Genomic DNA, 12,326 nt, shown 5'->3' on the forward strand with positions numbered 1-12,326 from the left:
ATTTGGTTAGTGAGACAAGGCAAAGAAAATCTTTTTTGACATCTTTTTGCAATGATGTCAAAGAATAATCAGGATCAACAAATATAGTTAGGGTTTGAACTCCTAATTTGCCAAGCCTGGTCAGTAGGGTCATTAAGGTTTAGTCTAGAGGCCCATGTGTACCAAGAACATTTTGAACTATAGACTGTCTTTAACCTCTTTAGATCATTTTTTAGGAATTTAATAAAATAACTACTCAACCCACCATACTGCTTGGCAACTTTTTTTTAGACTGCCTTTAGACTTAAATAACATTCCACCCTTCAGTTTAGGATTACTCATGTCATTGTCTAGGTTGAACTCATGCCAATTTAAGATGTTTGAGTCAGATTCATGTGCATTAATTAACCTTCAAGAATCATCACTATCACACAATTCCCCTACTTTTATATCATCCATGTTTAAACCATCTAGATTAACCATAATCCTATTAGACATATCACTATCATATACATCAAAACTAGACATTTCTTCTTCACTCTCTTTAAAATTATCATAAATTAAACTTGCCAAAAAAATTTAACATCAATAAAGGAAGACAACAACCGAACAATTTAATACAACATGACAGAAAATAACCAATACAATATAAAAGCTAAAGATCAAATTTAATCCAATTCATATTTGAAACTAGGAATAGATTTCTCTCTTTATAACCAAACAATAACCAAACTTGATACTATTACTCATAAAAATAGGAACAAATTTGTCTCTTTCCTAATGCAATTAGTATGCAAATGGTAGACAATAAGTTACAAAAATCCAAACCTGCAATTTAGTTTGATACAAACAATAAACATATTTTCCATGTACATTTAAAATACTTATAAATCATATTTGAATAGTTAAATCAGTTTGATACAAATAATAAACATGACATACACAGTATCATGCACACTGAAAAATTCCAACCAGCAAGAAGAATTAGACAAGGTTGTCCCTTATCACCCTACCTCTTTGTTCTCTGTATGGAGTGGCTAGGTCACAGTTTCCAAATAGCTGTTAATACAGGGGCATAGAGCCCAATACTACTATCCAGATTAGGACCAGCCTTGTCACACCTCTTCTTTGCTGATGACCTAGTGATCTTCTCAAAAGCTGACATAAAACACAACTTATTATTAAAAGATATCTTGGAACGATTCTGTACATACTTGGGACACCGGATTAACACACACAAAACCAATATTTTCTTTTCAAGGGGAGTGGAGGATACTCTGAGCAATAGGATAAGTCGACTTCTTGGTTTCCAGAAAGTCCAAGAGCTAGTATCCTATTTAGGAATCCCACTCTTACATAGTCAAATTACTAAAGCTACCTTGGAGTTTGTTATTGAAAAAGTTAGAGCTAAACTATGTAGTTAGATGTTAAACAACTCTCAATTGCAGGAAGGCTCACTTTGGCCCAATCTGTCCTCCTTTCCATTCCAAACTACTTCATGCAATTCATGCAAATTCCAAAGGAGTGTACAAAAAAATTAAACGATTGGCGGGATAATTTATTTAGGGATCCAATATAGGAAATTGGAAAATGGCCCTAGTAGATTTGGATGTCTATCTGTCAACCTCGTAAAAGAGAAGTCTTGGGCATTCGATAGGTAAAAGATCAAAATGCCTCCTTCCTTTTAAAATTAAAGTTCAATTTTGTTTCTAAAAGGGACACTTTGTGGGTACAAGTCTTAAGAGCCAAATATCGATTGATAGAGGCAGTCCTAGAAAACATCATTTGTGGAAACTGCTCAGCAGTTTGGAGAGGAATTGTAAAAATTTGGGCATTACTAAAAGAGAACCTATGTTGGTCTATTGGAATAGGAGTCATCGTTAGATGTTGGGAAGATCCATGGATCCCAAAAATAGGTCCGCTCAAAGCACATGCATCACCAACGGAAGGATTAGTCCCGAAATGTTTAGTCAAAGACATGGTTACAGAAGAGAGTTCTTGGGACATTTATGCATTTAGGAACTGGCTGATAAAATATATAATTCAGAAGATTACAAACATCCCTCCCTCGCATCCCCTATCCGGTCCTGACAATTTTTTGGACTCACACATCAAATGGAAAATTCTCAGTAAAAATCGCGTACCAAATGCTAAAAAGAAACACATGAAACGAACAAGATAGTAAATGGAAGGACGTTTGGAAATTCCAAGGACCACAATGAGTTTGGTTTTTCTTATGGCTAGTTTATAAACAATGCCTGCTTACTAACCTTGGACAAGCTAAAAGAGGAATCAGCCAAACTAAAGCATGCCCGGTATGCTATTACAAAACAGAAGACATTTTACATGTCCTCAGGAATTGTCTGGCTACTAAGGACACTTGGAAATTAATTGTGCCAGAAACAAGATGGTCCAATTTCTTCTCCAACAGTCTGCTTGAGTGGATATTAGGACAAATTTAGGAACTTATGGTCAACTAACAAGGCACAGAGTCCTTTGGCCCATGCTATTGGGAATTCTAATATGGCGATTATGGAAAAATGGAAATCTTTTTATCTTCCAAGGACTCCCATGGAGTTCTATGGAAGTTATTAAAGCCTCAACAAGTTGGGCAAAGTAGTATAACGAAGTTAGTAGTAGTATCATATAGGAGTAGGACTTTAGATTATTTTCCAAGGAATTGTTTAAATAATAGAATAAGAGAATGTTAGTTTTTGTAAAAGAATCTTAGGATTTTTTCTTTCCAAAAACTAAAAATTAAAATCATGCAACATATATGAATTAAATATTATCAAATTGGAGAATAGGGAGTATGAGATTTAATAGCGAATTTGATCTAACATATTTATCCCGTACCATTTGACTAAATTGACCTAAATCTCAAAATTCAAAAATATAAAAATTAAAATAGACCAAATTAAAAGATTATATTTATAAACCATACAAAATACATGGACTAATAGTAAAATTTGACATAAAATGAAATTAATCAGTATTCCTTCTTTTCACACTTTACAATAAAAGTATTCCTTTTTTATCTTTTCACTCTCCCCAAATTTGAAATTATATATGTTTTCGTAGAAAGATTTAAATTTTGAGCAATACATAAAGCCCAATGAGAGAGATTAACTATATAGGGATAGCATACAGATTATCAGTGAGAAATTAGAGAGTTAAATCAAAGGATTCTTTTGAGTGTAGTTCCCAATCAGACTTAGAAGTGAAAATGGATGGTAAGACGCGGCGAAGGCAATTAAATTGTCTAAACAAGCCAACGAAGAGGAAGATGGTTTCATGGGGTGTTTGATAGACAATATTTCTAATCGTGTTATATAAGGTGATATCTTTAATGCGATATCAATATTTTTAATCAAATCTCAAAATTTTCGAAACATCTCGTTAGATATTTTGGTATATCATATTTTTTAATCAAATCCCATAATTTCTAACGAAAATCAAAATATCTAGCAAGATAATTTTACAAATTTTAGCATCTATTAAAAATTTGATGATAAATGCTTTTATAAAATTTAGTATCAATTAAAAATATTGTTATTGTGTTAGAAATTTGGATATTTATTAAAAATATTGATATTACATCAAAAATATTGGTATTGCGTTAAAATTTTTATATCTATTAGAAATATTAATTTTGATATCACTTTAGAAATTTTGGTGCCCTTCAAAAACTTCAATATTTATGAAAAAAGTTTTGTATCTCTATGGAAAGTTGATAAAGTAGACCGCACTAATTAAGTTGTTCTTTCAAAAATTAATTTTAATTATATTAATCTTCACTAAGTTTTAAAATTAAACCAACTAAATTTAAAAGGAAAAAAGAACATGTCTTCTCTCTGTGATATTTCTGGTTCTGACATATCCATAACGGAGGAGCTGATACCTAAAAAGGTTTGATTTAGAGAGAAAGATGATGACAAGAGTAGTAATGTGATGGTTGATCTGGCTTCGGAACAACCTATCTTGTGGAGAGACAAACTCGTAGGACAACCTCCAAAGGACACTTTCAACAGATCGGAAAGGAAAGAAGATTTTCACATATTGGAAAGAGACATCCAGAAATCATTTGTGAATGGAGTGCCTGCTATAACTTTCTCAAATAGGATTCAACAAATCCTCATTCAAGGCATGGAGAACACCATGATTTTAAAACTTCTTGGTCGTAATATTGGATTTTTTGTTTTGCAGAACAAAATATATAACTTGTGGAGACTCGTGGAGCCTTTGCATATGATGGATATCGAAAATGAATATTTTCTGGTCAAATTTCAAAATAAAATGGATTGTGAGAAAGCTCTTTTAGAAGGTCCCTAGACCGTTTTTAGTCAATATTTGACTGTTCAACCCTAGATGTTAGCCTTCGACCCTTCACAAGCATATCCTATTGTGGTGATGGCGTGGATCAGATTTCCTAGCCTACCTAGTTATTTGTACAATCATAAAATCATCACGGAGATAAGGGGAATGGTTGGAAAAGTTGTCAAGTTGGACAAGAACACAGATAACAGGGCAAGGGGCCTGTAACACCCCCTAACCCCAAACCGTCGCCAAAACGAGGTGACGAGGCATTACTGGACATATCAGCCAACTTACGAATAATTTACAATTAATACAACTTTCATAGTATAATTTAATAATTAAGTCCCTATATTAGACTTTCGAAGCCCAAAACACGTATTGAAAATAGAACGGGACTTGTTCAAGTATTCCGGAAAATTTTTCGTAATTTTTAAATTTTTTTAAATTTTTTTATAAAAATTTCGACAGTATTTCTGCTTATTTTTACCTAAAACCCCCTACAACTTCAAACCAAAAACAACCAATACCAATGTTTCAAATTCATCTAACTAATATTTATATCATTAACATAATTTTAACTTAAATAACTATCATAGCATCATTCAGAATTGATTAAAAACTTCATTCATTTAACAACTTAATGTTCATGTGTTAAAATATCATATACCTTTCTTACCATTTTGTTGAACCATCTAAATCTTATAATTCATCCTTTACAACAAAAAAATATACATATTCAAATGACCACACAACACCTATGTACATGCCACCTTTATCCAAAAGGAAAATACATCACCAAGTTTGTGTTGGAGTCGGGAATGTTCTGGATGCTGAGCCGGGACACTTGACTTCTATTAACCTGCGCACGGAAACAACCGTACGCTGAGTATGGATATACTCAGTGGTATTACCATAATTCAAAATATATCAACAATAATAAAAACATAAATATTAAAATACATAACAATTAATTTCTTATATACTAATTCATAGTTTATTTATTTTTTTATCATTTCATAATAACAATTCAATTTAATTTTTCGTCAATCAATGTTTTTTCACAAACTTGAATTAGACCACTTATGAACATTTAGCTCATACTTTTCTCTTTCTATCACAATTCCAATTCCAATTTCAATTCATAATTCAATTTCTTTTTTTTTCTCATTTCAATGTCTCAAATTCACATTTCAATTTTTCACCCTATTAACATAACTCGGACTTTGGCGGATATACGGATCCAACCAAGCACACCAATATGGCACCCAGTGCCTCATCGGATAGTTCGAAGTAATAGTTGACACCTAGTGTCTCATCGGCCTAGCCGAAGTAAAGTTGGTACCCAGTACATCCGAAGAAATATAGTGACACCCAGTGTCTCATCGACTCGAGGTCGAAGCATCCCTGAACACTTCCAATCCTATGGCATGCCAACTATAACTGACTCAGCCCGACTAGTTAATAGGGTATTCGATTCACATATAAATCTCAATTCAATTCAGTTGCAATTTCTCACATTTTCAATTCAATCATTTTCCACTTTTCAATCAATTTTCAATTCACATATTCATAATTCAATACACTTTCTCAATTCAATATACATTTCAATTATTCACATATAATCACAATTCAATTTAATTTCATACAATTTAATACTAATACTTACCATGCATATTAACTTAAAATTCAACAATTAATAATAATTAAATTAGAATTATAGTAATACTAATACGTATTTCTTATTCAATTCAATTTTCTAAATTCAATTCAACAAAATTACTTACCTCAATATTTACTTACTATAAAATAAATAAATTTAAAATTAATACTTAATAATAAATAACTTGAATTATAGTAATACAAACCCAATTTCGTGATCACTCCTCGATAACTTTCTCCTTTCCTTTTGTGCTAATGTCTCGGGTTCTTTGTTAGCTACAAAAATAATAATAATAATTTACACTATTAATTACAGCATTAATTAATAATAAAATTGAATTTCTATCAAATTTATACCATAATTCCAATTTAATCCTTTAATCAATTCTAACTTAAATTTCATTCAATTAAATCCCTAATTCATTATTTTATTCAACATGAACTATATTCAAAAGCCTAAGAACTTTCAAAACTTCAACTTAATTTCATCATAATCTTGTTTTAAAGCTTCTAAAACATCAAAATTAACTAAAACGGACTTAATTGACTTACCAAATTGACTCCAAGCTTCAAAAACCTTATTTTCCTTTTTCTTTCTTTTTCTTCTTTTCTTCCCCTGTTTCGAATGCTCTCTGTAACTTTCTTTCCTTTTTTTTTTTGCTTTTTACGTTTTCATTTGTTTTACTTCTTTTATGTTATAATTTATATTTAATTAATTTAATAAATATCTATTTTAATAACAAATACTAATATTACAATTGGATACATATTTAATTTTACATTTGTACCAATGATTTTATTACAATTGTCATTTTTTTAATTTGTTTCTCAAACAAAAATCTCAAAATTTTAATAATTTAATTATTTAATTAACAAATATCTTTTTACTTAAATTATAAGTAATTAAGTATTTAAATTACAAATGTACCAATAAAATTTTTTACACATGTATATTTTTATTACCATACAATTATCTACTATTTAATTTATTTAATAATAATACTAATAATAATAATCTAATATAAAACCATAATGTTAATTAATAATTATAATAATTATATATGATATTTAAATATAACCAAAATAAAATTTTAAATTTAATACATATATGCCGTCTCAACTTTTGTAAATGGTTTAATTACCATTTTAATCCTTTTATTTTCTATCACTTTAGAATTAAACTTTTATCCCTTATTCAATTTAGTTCTTTTTACTAATTTCTCTAAATTAAGCTAAATTCACTTAATTAAAACCTAATTAGACACGCTACTAAACTCATAAATATTTCTAATAATTATTTTCGAACTTATTTCACTAAGACGAAAGCCCTATAACTCACTTTTCCGGTGCCCGTGAATTTTGGGTCATTACAGGGCCGTTTCAGTAGAATGGCAGTCTACGTTGGTTTCTCAAATCCTGATTAATGGTCAAAAACAAAATGTGGAGTATGAATCATTATCTACAATTTGTTTTCATTGTAGGAGATATGGGCATGTGGAGAATATTTGCAATTTCAGGAATCATTAACTTACTGGCGAAAAGAAAATTGATCCACCGAAAGTGTCATCAAAAAGTCAAAATAGGGTTGTAGACGGGTTGGAGAAAACGAACAAAATCTACAGGTCGTAGATGATTGTCGAAAGGAAATCACAGCGGAAGCCTAGAGAGATTGAGCAAAACTCTTTAGGAACTCAGGAGAGGGAAAAGAAAGGTTCCCGTTTTAGGATCCTTAATAACAGGGATTTGGCCAAAGGAAATAATGAAGGAAATTTCCAAGATTCTTGGAGATTTAGAGGGAAAGAAGTCTTAAATGGAAATTTCCATAAGGAAAACTCTAACCCCCAGCACAACGGTCAGAATGACTCAAACATAAGAAACAGTATTAAAGGAAAACCCAAGGAAGTGGGCCTCTCAATTCATTTCAGATGGTGCTGGTAGCTACAGTCGACCCGCTGAGGCAGCCGGAACACAAAGAAAACCTAACACTGAGACGAATCCATATCTTGATGGTGAAGCTTCAACCTTTAGTACAGAATCTTCATCTGCTACGTTTGACAAAAATAAAACCCTAGTGGAAGTAGGAGGCATTGATTCTGGCAAACACTCGGTTGTGGTTTTTCCTAAAAATAAAAAAAAACCAGTATTAACAACAGTGAGCCTACTCTCAAAAACACCCTAGGTCAGTCTAAAGTGGCTTTCTCTTGCATGGGTAAGGGAATGAAAAAAAGGGGGAAATGAATCATCAAAAAACAAAACAGAATTTTTCATGGTAGTAATACCCAATTCAAGACCTCTGGTTCACACCTAGTAATGTTGAAGGAATCTATGGTACACTCGGTTGAGAGCCTTTCGATTTTTCCTAAAGGCGATCTTGTTCCTGAAGTTGTTCCAAAATGGATGAACAGCAAGTGGGAGCTAGTCTCCCTGGGCAGTAACTATGGGTGTAGTTTGATCGCGATTTTTCTGTGATAAGTTTTATAAATTTATAATGCATTGTTCTTGAAATTGTCGAAACCATTTTCAAATCGAGTTTTGGAAAATGGGAATCGACTTTAAGAAAAATGAAAACAGGAGTCGCCACCAATCTTTTTAGGTGTGATTGGATCACCTTATAAAATGTTTTGTTTTAAAATCATTAGTTTTGGTCTACGAAATCAGAAAATGGGTTCGAGAGCCGGTTACGTACGAGGAAGGGTTAGCACCCTCGTAACGCCCAAAAATTGGTACCTAATTGATTATCAAAATGTCTTTAATGTCGAAAATTAGAAATTTTAATATGTAATCCTCTTTGAAATATTTGAAAACTTGGGTTTACTTATATCAAAGTATTGGCTTTAAGTTAGCCTTTTAGAAATCCCTATCTCAAAACAACAAAATGCTATATCCAGTAAGTTAGGACATATCACTTTGCAGTTCCAAGACAGTCACTTATATTTTGAAATCCTTTAAAACTTAGAAGGATACTTGACTATTCGAACTTAACGAGAAAAGTTGCAACCCAATAAGTTAGGGTACTACCTTTTCGAAATTTCCAAACACTAAGCATTGCCTTTATATTTTTTTGAAAACTTTTGGGGCCTTATTTTTAAAAAAGATGCATGGGGACTTTTATTGTACTATAAATCATACATAGTAACATATTATTGTAGTAAATAAATAATACGTGCATTTTAACAAAATGATAGTAATAATATGAAGATCGCATTAGATGCATAAAAATTATATATACATGGCAAATATTAACACTATGCATACAAAAGTATATATATAGCATGTATTGAGAATGAATAAATAAAATATACAAATATACGAGGTAATAATTAAATAATGCATGTTGTTGTAGACAAACCTCCCATTTTACATGTAGAGGCTAGCCATCATGTTGTTGTAGACAAAATGTACACTTGATATCCATAATTTATGGTACAAATTGATACAAATTGGTAATAGGTTAGGTAAATGTTCCATGATAATAGGTTAGGTAAATGTTCCATGATAATAGGTTAGGTAAATGTTCCATGATAATGGGTTAGGTAAATGTAAATGTTCAATGATAAGAATTTCATGTCTTTTGTATTAAAGAATTAAATGGATGAAATATGAAGTTTTATTAAAAGAAAAAGGGGTGAAAAGAACAAAGTTTTGTCCATCTTTGTTCATCATAGCTGAAAGTTAGAGAAGAGAAAGGAGAGGAGAAAGCTCTTGAGTATTTGGTCATTAGGAGGAGGAAAATTGAAGGTAAGTTCTTGGTACCTTGCTTCTATTTTGAGGTTCATGAGTTCTTCTTGATTCTACCTTAACTCTTGAAGTATATTTTGATTTTTAGTTGTGTTGTGAGCATTTAGTCATGAATTAAAATGAAGGAAATGGTTGTTGTTTCATGTTCTTTTGATGAAAAATGGAAGATAGGTGAAGTTGAGCCAAACAAATGAACATGCATGTGCCTTAGATGCTAAAGGGAAAAATCGGCTAACATGTTATGCTTTAAAATGATGAAATGGAGATTATGCTTAAGTAAAAATCATAGATATGTGATGATTGATTGGTGATATACATGTTTAAATAACATGCATGCAAGATAGGTGTATGAAAGAGTGATTTGGTAATAAATCTGCTTGGGACAGCAGTAGTAATGTGACTTTGGAAAATCACCATAAATTGTGGGAGATGAATTAGAAGCTGAATAAATTATGTAATTAAAGCTTATTGAGTCTAGTTTCTAATGAAATAAACAAGAACATATTTTGAATTCTGTACAATGAGAAATTTGATTCGTAATGAAGGGTGGTCAGATTAGTCAAACAGTGAAACATGCGAAACTTTGAGAAAAATCTGGTATTGATTGGCCAAACCAAAAATTCTGAAAATTTTATGGATAGAAGATATATGAGTCTATTTTCAGGGAAAATTAACGGCACTTGATTTGGAGTTTTGTAGCTCCAGTTATAAATGATTTAGTGACTGTTGCTCAGGAAGACAGCTTGCAGTGAAATTATGATTATGTGGTAAACATTGACAAAAATTTGTTAATGAGTTGCTTATTGATTTCTTATAAGCTTACTATGATCTGTAGGTGTGGTTGGCTGAATATTGTAAGGGGTTAATATGTAGTTCGTATTTGAATAGTTAGATTAACGTGTTAGTAATCCAATTGTAGGCAGTTCGTGTGTGGATCTCAATCGATATATAAATGCAAAGCAATGTGTAACTAACACCCTCTTTCTTAGTCTAGATCGGCAAAAGTCGAAAAGCCGAAATGCTGAAAACCGGTATTTTGTAGATTTGCGAGTGTGTGAATGCTCGTGAGGTAAATCGATTAATGTTTTTGGTAAGCTGCAAAATTTGGACTACAAAGTGCATGATTTCTGTGCCCTCGATATTTTTGGGCTTAATGGGCCAAAATTGGAATTATGGGCCAACGGGCCCAATCGGTAAGAACCCTTGGTACGTGATTCTGTTAGTACGTGAAAGGTAGGAATATGCATGAAAAACCCTAAAATAGATAAATTACTGAAATACCTTTAAAAGTGAAAAATTTACAGTTTTACCCCTAGGAGATAAATTACCGAAATACCCCTAGGGTTAAATTGACTTAAATGCATGTTTGATTTGTTGTTATTTATCGCATGCCATGTTGTTATTATCGATGCATGGGATTGGGATATTGACGGAGGAAGTACTGAAAGTGGCTTGTCCACGTCTTGGAGGCTTTGCCTCAATTCTTTGATAATCGAGCAGCAAGGCAAAAATCGTGGAGTGTTAAATTTGGGTGTGTTGAGCTATTCCCCACATGGAGTGTATGGCTGGTGCGGTGGAGTGTAGTGGTCGGTGGGTTGAGTAGTCTCCCCAAATGGGCTTGCATATGTTTACTGATGTTGCATGTATTTTGAAACAGGCCTATGGGTCATACTGTTATCTGAATAAGGGGCTAAGGCCCAGTTTATTGTAATCTAAAAAGGGCTCTGTCCCAGTACCACTGTTACCTGAATGGGCTTAGGCCCAATAGACTTGAGCTGACTTGGGCTTTGAATGGGTTTTCCTTACACACTGAGTTTCCCTAAACTCACCCTTTTATTTTCATCCACGCAGGAAATCCCCAACCATAGTGGGCTTGGAGCTGTGAGGGAATTCGGAGTGGCCACTCGTTTTGAAAGTTTGATTTTCTTCTGGTGAACTGGACATCCTTTAATTTACGTTTGAAGTTTTAGGTTTTTAAATGTAATAAGGCCGCTTAATTATTTTTGATGGTTTTAATATGTATTAGGTAATACTTATTTTAACTGTTGAAATTGGATAGCTTTAGGGCGCGTTTTCAAAAACAACAGTTGATTTCAAAATAACACGACAACAAGTAAAGCTTCCGCAATGAAAGTATTTTCCAAAATTAATCACTTTTCCTAAAAATGACTTAATCAAATCGGTTTCCTAGAAATATCCATGACGTTAAGGTGTGGCAATGGCGTTATGCATGTCTAGGATTGGATCCGAAGGAGCTTGGTATAGCGATCAGATGGACTCACCACCTCTTTTCCGATTTCCTACGGTGCATGACTTCCATTCACTTTAATCCTTAATGAATTAATCTTTTGAACATCAAGTACGATTTTCTGGACTTAGAATGGAATTTTTTTTAACGTTTTTGATGTGGCATGCCGGATCCGGCCATAACTTCTGGGCCGGGTTTGGTGTGCTACATTTAGTGGTATCAGAGCCCAGTTACAACAACTCAGCTGTGGAATGGGTTTACAAAATTTAGATCTTTAGAAGGTGGCATTCCGAATCTCCTACCAAGCCCGTAAGTATTACTCGAACTCTTCGAATATTTTTCGACTTATCATGCATCTTTGAAATCCTGCTAGGATACTCTAGAT

At 32.5% G+C, this 12,326-nt stretch overlaps 1 long non-coding RNA gene across 1 annotated transcript; it reads left to right on the plus strand.

Annotated features, from left to right (window-relative positions):
- The first annotated feature begins 9,525 nt into the window (after positions 1–9,525).
- Positions 9,526–11,735, plus strand: LOC128284239 (uncharacterized). Its single transcript, XR_008274620.1, has 2 exons — positions 9,526–9,693; positions 11,545–11,735. It is a non-coding gene; the product is annotated as an uncharacterized LOC128284239 (long non-coding RNA).
- The last annotated feature ends 591 nt before the right edge of the window (positions 11,736–12,326 follow it).

Source organism: Gossypium arboreum, chromosome 11 (genome assembly GCF_025698485.1).
Source record: "Gossypium arboreum isolate Shixiya-1 chromosome 11, ASM2569848v2, whole genome shotgun sequence".
NCBI classification, from domain to species: Eukaryota; Viridiplantae; Streptophyta; class Magnoliopsida; order Malvales; family Malvaceae; genus Gossypium; species Gossypium arboreum.